The 12,621-nt window shown below is 39.3% G+C and overlaps 1 protein-coding gene across 7 annotated transcripts in view; it reads right to left on the bottom strand.

Moving 5' to 3' along the window:
- AFF4 (ALF transcription elongation factor 4) overlaps nucleotides 1–12,621 on the bottom strand; it is a 54,036-nt gene that overhangs the window by 36,359 nt on the left and 5,056 nt on the right. The window contains exon 2 of one of the 7 annotated variants that reach the window (XM_082323825.1): nucleotides 1,890–2,044. The exons of the other annotated variants lie outside the window; for them this stretch is intronic. The gene's annotated coding sequence lies outside the window, so the exon portion shown is untranslated. The remainder of the gene's footprint in view (nucleotides 1–1,889; nucleotides 2,045–12,621) is intronic. 7 annotated transcript variants of the gene reach the window in all.

A 12,621-nucleotide genomic window follows, 5' to 3' on the forward strand; every position in this document is an offset into this window, starting at 1 on the left:
AGTCTTTTCACCTTAATAACATTTTAGCCTCTTACTTCTTACTCATTTGGCTTCATTTTGTCTACTACTCCGAATATAGTGAAACCTAAGAGGATGCCAAAACCAGAATAAACCCACAGTGTAAGTTTAAATCTTTGACACTTTTTAGGGTGATGGGTTTGCTTTATTTCTCTGGATTGTAAACATTTTCACTGTAAACAAGGTAAAAGCATTAGCATAATCCAACTCGATGCTGATATCAAGCCTATGAATACAATAACTTTTAAGTTATATGTGAAAAATCACTTTTTTTCTCCAGTTATCCCGTAATCAGCTGAACTCCTGTAACTGCAAGTGAACATCAAGGCTGCCTACTGCGGGAGGGACCTGTACGCTGGCGTGTGGCAAACTACCTGGATCATTTTGACATTAAGGGCAAACTTGTTTTAAAAGTTTGAGGCTTAAAAAGCTTACTCTTCAGACTGCAGCCCAATTTCTTATACATGTAGGATTTAAACAGAGACAAATATCAGATTTAATTATAGATACTGATCGGTTAAAGCCAACTGGAACAGTTTGAATCTATGCCATTTTACTATTAAAGGCAAAATGTGAGGCAAGGAATAGGAATCTTTGAGTAGTTCATTCACATTAATGCACTAAGATTGTGAATTATATACAGCTGTACATTTAGAAGATTATAATCTCAACTGAGAATTTTAAATCTACATTTTACAAATAGAGGGTTAAATATTAACAAAAACCTTTATTTTTTACAGAGACAAGCATAATCTTTCAAAATTGTATCAACATTTACTATAACTCTTGGGACTGAGGAAAAAAACCCAACATTTGTACCCACACTGCCACATGAAAGGAACATTATAGCAAAGATCCACTTAAGATCAGAGCTGAAGCAAAACCAGAGTTGATCTGGTTATACCTGCCAGGTCAATGCAAAATTAGTCATCAGAAATACAGCAGTTAATCACACTTTTTACCACTCCTTCCCAGTCTTTTGAAGTATAGTAAATGATAACTATCTTCATGTGTAGTCATTTTGACTGTATGGGGATTGGGTTTAGGTTTTTTTAACTTTTTATTAGAGCTAATAATTTGAATGCAATCCAAGTTAGACTTGTTTCTATCTAATCTTCTAAATCTCTACAGAGATATTTTAAGTGCCTACAATGTGTACTAAGCTATTAAAATCACACTAGCATTAAATGTGTAAATAAATGAAGTTAGCGGGGCTTTCCTAACTCTGTACTTCAGAGAACTTCCCAGTCAAATTCCTATCTTCCACAGCCACGAAATGTAACAGAAGATAAATTTGCCTGTGTTCAGGAAAAGTAAGCAGCAGATGTACTACTGAAAAGCAGATTAAGGCATGCCTACTAAATCAACATTGTTAGCAATTAACTTCAGCATAACGGAAATTGCAAAACTAAGTTTTCAGACCACTTGTAATTATAACGAACTTTTAAAATCTACTATCCAAAATGCTATTACTGTGATCAAAGTTATGTACTATTTGCTGGTCTTCACGTTTTTTCGCCCCAAGTCAGAGCAGACACCAGTCCCATCTCACGCTGGCATGAGCAGCTCCGTTCTCTCCCAGTTTCAACACTGACTGGTGGGAAGGAGCTCTGCCCCGTCGCTGCTCCCACCACCGCTGCAGACGCAGTCAGAGCTGCACGGAGGCAGAACTGCTTCTCCCTCTCCCACATCCACACCCGCCCCCCAGATTTAAACCTTTTCCCACAAGATAAAAGAGCCCAGAGCAGCTTGGTGCAGCCAAGCTCCTGCCACCCCTACCCCACCCTCTGGGCAAGAGGACAGCATCTCTGCTCCTCCCTCCCTGCACACCAGGCCTGGAAGTGGAAGATGAAGAACTTGTTGACTTGTACCTGCTGCTATCAAGAGGATCCTGCTATAATTTCCCTTTCCCTCTTCCTGGGAGGCCTGAGCGAAAGTGTGAACTCCTACGAGGAGCAGAGCCAGGCTAAGGGAGACAAAACTAATGCTCCCGCAGCAAGGACCAAAGTCACCTTAATTTCCACATCTGGGGAAAGAAAAGTTCAAAAATTAAAAGAAATTAGAGAACAGGCCTAAAGCACAGCATAGTATTTCCATTTTTAGAAAGTCTAATTCAATATGGTTTGAGTCATTATTTTTGCAGTTAGCCACGCTGTACTCCACGCAGCCCGTTTAGTACGTGACTTAGCTAGACAACTGACTGCTCAAATCTCATGCCTCTTCTCCAGCTCAATACCAAGAGTTGAAAGAAAGATGGGAATTCAGCAGGAAGTTCACAGAAACTTCTGACACAAAATTCATTTGTGCGTATTCTTCAACCACTGTCAACTGCTGATCTAGATGTAGTGAGCAAATAAATTAGTTGAGCGTCACTCAAATCATCCATAGCAGAAACACAATTTTCATTTCTCGTTCCAACACCTTACTAAATCCTATTTGGTATTTCTGTTCATCCTTAATCCAAAAAGGGCATGGCTTTGGCTAGAGTTCACTCAAGCAATCATCATCATCTTGGACTTTATAACTCGCGTTATGAAATGGCAGCGTTGCCGCTGCCCTGCCCGCCTGCTGCAGCCTTCTCCTGCTTCCCACCTCCCGCTCCCTCAGCTCTGAGGCAGGGGGACAGACCCCAGGCATGGGACTTCTGGACCACACTTTCAGTTTAAAAAGAAAAAAAAACAAAAAAAACCAACAAACCAACACACCCACTTTGCCAAAGTTTTACTGGCAACGCTGTTAAAGAGGACCTTGGCCAATCCCTGGGTACAGGCGTGGGACTAACAGCCTATTTCTCACCCCTCTTGAACCACATCAGGCATCCAAGAGCCTGTCCTTGCACAAGTTCACCAGCACCCTCACCAGCAGCAGCATCGCTCCATCTTCCCAGACACCGTAAGGCAAAACCATCAAAGGTGAAGATCCGCCCGAGGAACCCTCCACGCACAGCCCATCAAAAAGCGATCCAAAACCACCACTTTTCAATCAGGCATTAGTGGATCTTCAAAGCATGTTTACAACACCTTGACTTCCTTCAAGACATCCTTATTTAACCCAAGGGCTTTTTTCTATCTGAATCGGCTTCATAAGCAAGAGAAATCAAACAGTTCACTTATCCAGTGCCGGTTAACTGGCTGTGATGAAACACAAATTTTGTTTGACAACATTTGGCCATGAACGATAAACAGTCTTCAGAGAGAACATACAGTATCCAGCACTTCGTGCAGGGAACACCCAGCTGTGCAAAGCACACACAACTCAAACATTTGGGTTTTGTTTGTTTGTTTGTTTTAAAAAGGAGGAAAAAAAAAAAAAAGCTGGAAATCCTGCTTCTAATAAGAAATGATGTTTTCAGAAGGCATTTAAAAATACCAGAAACTGCCTTAATGCTGCATTCAACTCCCTCCCAAAGATGCCTGTTACTTATTTCAAATATTTTTCTTATTTGTACCATGAATAGCAAGGAGCATCTAAGGAGTTGGCATGGTATGCTTCTCCCAACTTGTGTGTTGAGTATGGCATCGCTACTAATCCTGTCACTAAAATCACGTATGCAATCCTAAAAGGCTACTCTGTCAGCTTTTAATACAAATGCACTCACATAAGAGCTGTTAAAAAAGGAAGAAATTAAAAAATAACTGCCTCGCAACAACAAAATGAACAAAACCCCACCAACACACAAAACAGGAACATGCTTGGGTGTCACCAAGAACTATTTAATACTTATGACATAAAAGTGAGTGCATAGTCTTAACTTTTAGCTTTCTACGTTCTGGTAAAGAAAAAAAACCTGCAGGGAAAAAATAAAACATTTCCTACTAAAATGACAGTTTTGCACAAAATAGTATGCTTCTCCAGATGCAGTTTAAAGGACAATCACAATGTCACAAACAGAAGCACTACAATCATCAAAGCTGTCTTCATAGAGTTTTATAACACTGAAATAAGGAACAAAACTAAGAACAAGAATTTACAGAGAATTCAAATAAGTCATATGTGTCAAGAAACAGGAAAAAACAACGTTTCAAAGGAACAAAGTATTCCACTTTCTTACAAAATAACTTTTTTACAAATACAAACCAGTGATTCACCATTAACATAAACATAAATGTTTCTATCCCACCCTTCATGTCAGGGATTCCTTCTGCACACTCAACAACGCGATCATTGTTGAACGTACCGTAAGAGCTGGATGTGATCACCTTTGTACGTATTGTGAGGGTGGGAGAGCTCAAAAAAAATAAATAATAAAAAAACCAAGTCGGCCTAGGTCAGGTTAATGTTTGATAAAAACTACCGGGGAGGGCAGAGCTCGCATATTGCTATAGGCACTTCTCCTTCCTACTCAGCTCCGAAACACCGCAGAAATCCCCAAGAAAGCACTATATGCCTGGACTTGCCGCTGCTTCTTAGACAAATGAGCACAAATCCTTCACCACCGTTAGTCGAGAAAAATTTCACAGTAGTTTTTGTAAGGGCACGTTGTTAATTCCAGTGTCTCAGTCAAGTGACGATGCAAATAATTGCATCCTGCTCTTCAGTTTTATCTGCCAGATTCCCCCCTTCACTCCCCAAAGCTTTATCGGGTTACCCAAGTATCAGACAGCCAGCATCTTCTACTTGAGAAGCCATCAGACCACAATGATGGATTTAAGGATTATAGCGATGATTTGTAACTCAACACTAACTACTGAAAAAGGGCTTGGGGATTCTTTAGAACTAAAGAGGCTCTGTAAGTGTAACATCTCACCTGAACTTGTTTAATGAGAAATGGGTATATTATTCAACATACACAAGATTCAGCACACAGAAGCAAGGACTGCATTTTGACTAAGGCAGAAGTTAACACCCAGCAAATGGATTTTAGAAGCCAAATTAAGGAGGACACTTCTAGCTTCAGCTGCAATCCAGCTCATTTAAAACCAAGTTCAAAGTCCATTTCTAAAACATACTACTAAAATAGCTTAAAATTGTTTACATCCAGGACGAATTTGCGAGATTGGTTTGATGTAATTTATTCAAGGGATCTCAAGAGATCCAAAACTACCCGTTCTTTAAAATACCGTATTTTTGTGCAAGAGTATTACAGGGTAGTGAAAATGTCTGGTCCCCCTTCTCCCTGACTAACCTTCCACAGGCGCCAGTTTTATTTTGTGTCACTCTCAAGGACAAGCTCTAACGATACAGCCGTGATGGCAAGATCATTCTTGGTTCGGCACAGAAAACCATGAAGGGACCACCCTGCACCCCCCAGACTCCTGCAAGGCTGGTAGCTCCCACCCAAAGAGCTGTTCCAAAGAAACAGTCCCTATCTCCTCTGAAAATAAGCAGACCTGAGGCTATTGGCTCTACCTATTTTTCTTTTTTCTATCCCATTTATGGACAGGAAGAAGCAACAACTGCCTGGCTCTCAGAAACAAAGTTCCCAGCTCTTTTTCTTTGTAGAGAGCAGAGCTGCTCCCAGGACATCAACTTCAGTCCCTCCTTTTTGTCCTGTCTCTTCAGAAACGGTAGAGAAACAGGGAAGTCTAGGAAGTGACAGCACAGCTCCTTGGCTCTCTCCTCCTCTCTCGGCGGACGCAAACAGCAGAGGAAGGTTCATTCCTCCATCAACTGTCCCTCTGTCTGCCACAAAGCAAAGGCACACGCGGATGGCAGAGACCCCACAGAGGAACGACCCAACAGCGGCGGTACTGACTCTCAAAGGAAGAGAGTATCTCCGAGATTGAACGCTGTGATACAACAAAGCCATAATCTACTAAAATTGTTATTTTCTGCACCTACCACAACGCCAAGTCAGGTAAGACAGAGAAGCCTCAGCGTACTCGTTATCAATAACCGAGCCTCAGCCAGAAGAGGGAAGTAAAGCTCATTTCTGCTGTTAAGCAAAGCACAATTTCAACGTTGCCTTCCCAAGTTTTTGCATTTCTATTTGCTTCATCTTGCAATACCAAAACTACGTTCAGGGATACGAGGCTTTCTTAACCAAGGCAGTGATACTCAAATTTTTAACACCATCTGAAGCTCGAGCCCTGACATCCTATAGTTCAGAAGGTAACAAAACCAAAAGCACTACAGTGCAGACCGAACTCAACAGAGCTCTGCCATCCACTGGGAACACAAATTTATTTCTCACGCAAATCTCAAGTCAGGAAACTTCAACCCAGTTCAATCTCACACTCGAACAACGCCATTCTCCTCATCCTTTCAATTCTCCATCGCCTGCAGATTCTATAATTTGTACAGTGCAAAGATGGAGCATCATGAACACAAAATTTTTACATGCAATCTTTTCATGTCCACACAGGCTAACCAAAGCATATTCTAATACTGTTTCCCAACAATATTCTGCAGTTTAATTGGGCAGAAACTTAATAACTGAATTCCTGTGTCTACATGTTCTTCTGTTTAAACTTTGAAGCCAAGACAATTGGTGTTCAAATTTTATTAAGCAATAGTTATTCAGACATCCAACATTAATCTTACTATTATAGTTCTGACTTCCTCACATTAATTTACTTTCATAAAAGGCATCATTACATTTGAGTGTTATGAAGTCTATGGCATTAGGATTAAGAAAGGATTCACTTCACAGAAATTCTCTGATAAACATGCTCTGTATAAGATTTGGAACAGTAGACAATATTTTAATGAGGTGCCATCTAAATTAAAAGAGTGAAAAGGCAAAAGGGAAAAGTCACATTCATTTCAAGGTTCACACCCTTCTCCCATCTTAACAGAACTACAGAAGAGGCAAGGAGAGAGAAAGTTTATCACGTACGTTACCCAGGTTTAACTGCCATTTCCTCCAGCCTTACTGAAAGATCATCTGTCTGCACTGTCTCACAAGACGTTTATCTTGGACTCCCTATCGCAACCAAGGTTCACGCATTCTGCTGCATAACATACTAAAATGAACACCAGGGTTTGAGATAATAAATTCTGCCACTGTGTAAACCACTTAGGTCTTTTGTAACTGCTCGCAGAAGTAAGGTCTCTTCCACATGACAACGCTGTATAAATACCGATAGCATCTCTGCCTCTTCCCCTTGCTCCTTCAAGCACAGCTTATTTCCTAAACACAACCTTTACTTCATGCATCTTCACAACACAAGTATCAGTAATAAAATATTTTGGGGCTATTAATATATCCTGTGCCCGGCTCTGTTTGGTACTTAAAGCAAAAGGCAATTTTTAAAATCTGAGAGTATAGCATGGGTGTGGTTCCAAGTCCCTGGTCCGGGGCAGACGCCCACAGCAGCTCCCAGCCCGTGTCGCGCTCCTGCCCTGCACCGCTCTCCTGGGTGTGCTGACACAGCCATTTATTGGAGCTGGTTAAGCTGAATTAGGAAAATCTGTGCAGGTTCAAAATAGGTAGTTTGGGGGCAGGGTTATTTTTAAATACAGATAAGTTTGAACACTCCATGGCCCCGAAAACAGTCATATCAGCATTAAAGAGCAGGAATAAGCAACCTGTTTAAAACAAAAATAAAAAAACTAAGAAACAAACAAAAAAACCAAAATCAACAAAAGTCTCATTAAATTACTATGTTTTTTGCATTGCAGTGTCACAGGTGGACTTTGTCTGCAACCGCTGACAAGCAGCATGGTTATGACTGACGAAACAAGAGCAGAAGATGCTGGAGAGCATGTCGGCAGACTAGCCAGTGTTAAGGAACGTCACCATTTTGTGATTTAACTCTCTTCAGAAACATGGGAAAACACTCAAGGTATGCTACAGAAAGACTGAGTAGTACAAGAAAGTGAATTATGTTTCCAGACTGTTACTAGAACAACCAAAGTGAGTGGAGGGGAAGCATCAAAAAGTCAACTGAGTTCACACGTGTCAGCATGCAAATATCTTTTCAAAAGTGACGGCTTGAACTCACATAGCACCAATGGTCTCCATTAGCAGTTATGGTATTTCCAGGATTGCTTTGTATTTTGAAAACTGGAAGGGTCCATAGCCTTCTTAAAATCCACAATTTTGAGTACCAGAAAAGGGAGAATAAGAATTTTAACTCCAATTCCCAATTTTCAACCCTAACTTGTACGCAAAACGTTTACCAAATTCATCACCATTTGCTACCTGTCTAAAAATGGCTATTAATACGTGAATGACGTGATGGCTCTGAGACCTGGGATACTTTCCAATAACTTAAAACTTTCTTTTTAAATTGAAGTACTCCAAGATGATGAGAGCGTATATTAGTTAAACTTTGGAAAAACCCACTAGAGGAGTATTTAAGATTTGCAAGCAAAGCAAAAGAAATTTGAAGCGAGAGGAAGGGACCAGAACTATCTACAGAGGTAAGCTGAAATTCAGCAGGAAAGCCACAGCTTTGATATGCAATGCTTCCAAACAAATGCTAGTTAAAAAAGTCAGAAGGTTTTAACCTTTCATCTACCTATTAAATGCCACCTGTATTTTATAATCCCTGTAAGCAGATTGAGAAAAAAAATAAAAATTTCAGCAGTCACTGAGTATCAAGACATTTAGTATAGTATCAATTACTTCAGGAAAACAGTTGATAAACATTGATTTAGCTATACAAACCCTTCTAATAAAATGATGTTGCCTTTTTTTGCCCCAATGACATTAAGTTGTTTTGTTCCCCCCCCCAAGAGTTCTTACAGCTTTTCCTCACTTTTCTGGATGTGGCCTTAAAACAAAAAAGTCATGCTGTTCACAGGTCTATCGGATTAAAGCACCAAAAAGAGACTGAGCCACCAAAGACACCCCAGACAGAACATGCCTTGCGCCGCTCCCTGTTCCCAGGGATCCCAGGTCCCAGGCACGGCAGCCAGGAATCAAACGGTGCCTTCGTGGTCATCCCCACAGAGCACCAGCACCGCTTGTCTGCAACCCGCTGTCACCCGAGGACCGCGCAGTTATACCAGAGATGTGATAATTACAAACTATAATAATTATGAAGCATCTTCCGCAGAAGATATGTAAACCCAAAACTTAACTTCTGCATTTGATAAACTAGTAAAGGTGTTGTGCAAGCTCGTTTTGAACTGCTGTTCCTAACGTATTTTTAACTATAAGCTAAAAGACTTGACAGACATGAAAATGCAAAACATAGAATCATAACAACATATATAATCTAAAGTCAGTGAGACTCAATGAATCTTGCCACTAGAGGAAGAAGTCAAGCTTTTTCTCCTATGAAGTTAAAGCAAAACACAAGCAACCTTGCAAAAGTCTCGTCAAAATTCAGTTGAGTTTCAAAACACTTAATGCAATAGGCCAGTTCAGTTCATACAAAGACTTTCAGTGTGTCAGTTTGTTACAAAGCTTAAACCTGATAACGTCTCTGTTAACAGATAAAACTGCTTTCAAGTGCTACAGAAATTACATGGCAAGAAATGTTTCTCATTGCTAAAGCTTCCAGGGATATGGTGGACAAACTAGCTTCAATTAAACAGTTTTGTTGCCTTTCTTAGGCACCTGGCACAGACAGCAACTCCTCATTGTTGGCTGAATTAACTGAATTCTCTTAAGTACAAGCTAAGATTAATTTTTTAAGGTATGATTCACTATTTACTTACACATCATAATTTAAAAAATATTAAGTTGTATAATGGATTAAAATAAATTGTATAAATGCAAAGTACACTCCTGCTAGCAAGAAATCACCCCATTATACCAGCCAATGAGATTCAAATTTTGCACTCATCTTCTTTTAAACAGAAACCAAGATTAAACCACACCTGGTTTTGACCATCTTTAGTTTTTGAGTCTGTCAGTAAATCATGACTGAATGGATTTCAACATTCCTCTGAATAAATACATGCTGGCGCGTCCCGCGTACAGAGAGCGGGAGGAGTGCCACGCAGCGCACGCAAGTCCCTGCAGTCACCGGTGCTCCCCCACGCACGCTGCGTTGCTTCTCTGCATCGGCAGAGCACATGGCAATTGGATTTACCAAAAAAACCCCGAACAAACAAAAAAAAACCCAACACAAGCTATTTGGGCCTACTACGTACGTGAAGAGGACACTATGAAAACATCTTTAAATGTCAATTTGGCACAGATCTTGCTTCTTGTGGCCATAAAAGAATGCAACTTTTTTCTTAAAAAAGAGGAAATTAGAGAAAAAATGAAAAAAAAATATCTTTTTTAGGAGGTTATTACTGATTAACAAATTTAAGCTGAAGATTACTAATTAAAACTCTTAGTAAAACATATTTCTAGTAATTATTGGCTAAGAAGGTGACACAGTACAAACTTCTTTCTTGTATTTTTTCCTCATTAAATATAATTGGTGCAGATATTTCAGTAGAAGACATCATTGCTCCAGAAAAAAAATCTTTTTGCCCTTTGTCTTCTAAAGGCTATCTACACCATAGTTTTCACAATGTTAGATCAACGTTTTAATATGATGCTAATTTATCCTATCAGCATCATAAGGACAAAATTAAATATAGTGGTTCCAAAACTTCACCAGTCAATTTAAAAGAATATATCAAGCAGGTACAGTGGCCATACTGCTTTCCACCTACAGCCAGCGTGGATCGCAGTAGCTACATAGCAGCATGAGTCACTGACATACAAACCACATTCAAACTGGAAGGTTTAATGATAAATCTCAAACAAACAAACAGAAAACACCACCAGCAGCAGCCCCCCACCCCACCCCAATAGACAAAAACCTACTCAAAACACACAAACAAAACTATCAGTAAGCTCTTTTCCATACAGGACCACCCAGTACATCAAAAAAAGACATGAGAGAGGAAAAATATCAGTCCATTTTATCTCATCTTGGCCAATCCTCATACTTCAAGGCCCTTGAAGTTACAAGAATAAAATAATATTAAGACATCTTTGTAAAAATCAAGCATTTTTCACAGCAACTTCCATTAGGTTACTGTCCTTATTTATACCAAAACACAGTACAACTTGCTAAATTAAATTTATGTGTTCCTCCATTAAGTCCTTTAATCCGTTTCTCCATTCACTTTTTCTGAAATTTTCATCTTAATGGCTCAATTTTTCAGATTTGGACTTTGACCGAACAATTTTTTAATTATCTTTAAATAAGGAAATGCTTATGCTAATAGTAATGGAACACTAGAAAATGAGACTGGCACATTTCTGATTTTTTTTTTCCAGAAACTCTGGTTACTCCTCTGCCCACAAAATATATAAACATCACACAAAAACTAAATTCCCATTTTGATGTGGCTTTTTTTGGTTTGATTTCGCCCTCCCCTATAGGAAAAATACTCCTTTAGTTGCTCTGCAGCCAAACTATACAAAGAGAATTGTGGACTCTTATCTCCTCATCCTACTCGCTTTAATGATTTGTGCACATCAAAGCCTAATTAAAACCATTTAAGCACTTCCATCACTGAAATCTCTTTAACGTCTTTTGAAAATTAAATTAAATGCAGAAACAAAAAAAAAATACATGTGAATGTACAGAGGTACACAATTATCATCAGCTATTGAGCTTTTACAGTAATGTTAGCATAGACTGTGACATAGACAGAAGTACACATTTAGTATTTTGAAGCATAATTTATATAAAAATATTGCAGACAACCAATATAAATATTAAATATTCATTTAAAAACAGGCATTTTCAACAGGATCGCACTAATGCTAAGGAAAGTGCATTCTACGTTTCTGACTGTTCTCCACATCCCTAAAGCACAAGAGGAAAAAAGCACCGAATATAACTGCCTGCTAGGGTAAATAAAGCTATCACAAGTTGTTTCCAGATTTTCTGATGCTGGAGGACCAGTTATACTAACATTGCCTTAAATGGCTTCAGGGTGGTTGTACATTTATCTATGAGTACGTGTCTATCTATGGGTAGGTGCCTACTACCTCGGTATCTACACACTACATGCAGCTAGAAGAGCAACAAAACATCTGCTCTGTTCCCCTCATATTTATTTGGTTTCTATATTTGAAACACACTTTCATTTCTTACATCACTGCCCAATCACAGATCACAGTTCAACTCTCAAAGCAAAGATTCACATGTACCTGCTACACTTCAATAAAAAAGTAGGCAAGAGAAACTGTTCCATGGTGGGAAATTTCAGCAGGAACCAAAACTGTTGAGGAAAACATCTAATAAGGAACATTTTACCTTGGTGAAATCTTAGAATCTGAGCTAAGGACAAGTTTAAACAATTTTTCCTGTCTGAAGAGTACTTTTTAACTGGTCATGGGATAGAAACACTATTTTCCCAATACTTGGTTCTAAAAATTAAACATACTATTATTATTTCCTTAAAATTGGAAAATGTATGTAAATAAAATAATCTATGATCCAACTATAGTGAGATACCAAGTACTCACCTCCCTTTCCAGGAGATTATAAAGTTACAGCATACCAAAACCTGGATGCCTTCTCATTTTAACACCATATACAGTAAAAGTTACAGAGTTTTAAAAGCACTAAGTTCAGGGACCCACTTTGGTTTGACACATTCTCCCATACTGTTCCCAATCCCAGGAGAGCTACGCCCAGGAGCTTCAGGAGGGGCACATGCATTTTCAGGGCTCCCTTCTGCCCTGCCACGAATAAGCCACTAAACTTAAAAGCTGAGGAGTTTTGAGTCCAGTCCAGAAGACATGCATCT

This window comes from Platalea leucorodia (genome assembly GCF_965183815.1).
Source record: "Platalea leucorodia genome assembly, chromosome: 11".
NCBI classification, from domain to species: Eukaryota; Metazoa; Chordata; class Aves; order Pelecaniformes; family Threskiornithidae; genus Platalea; species Platalea leucorodia.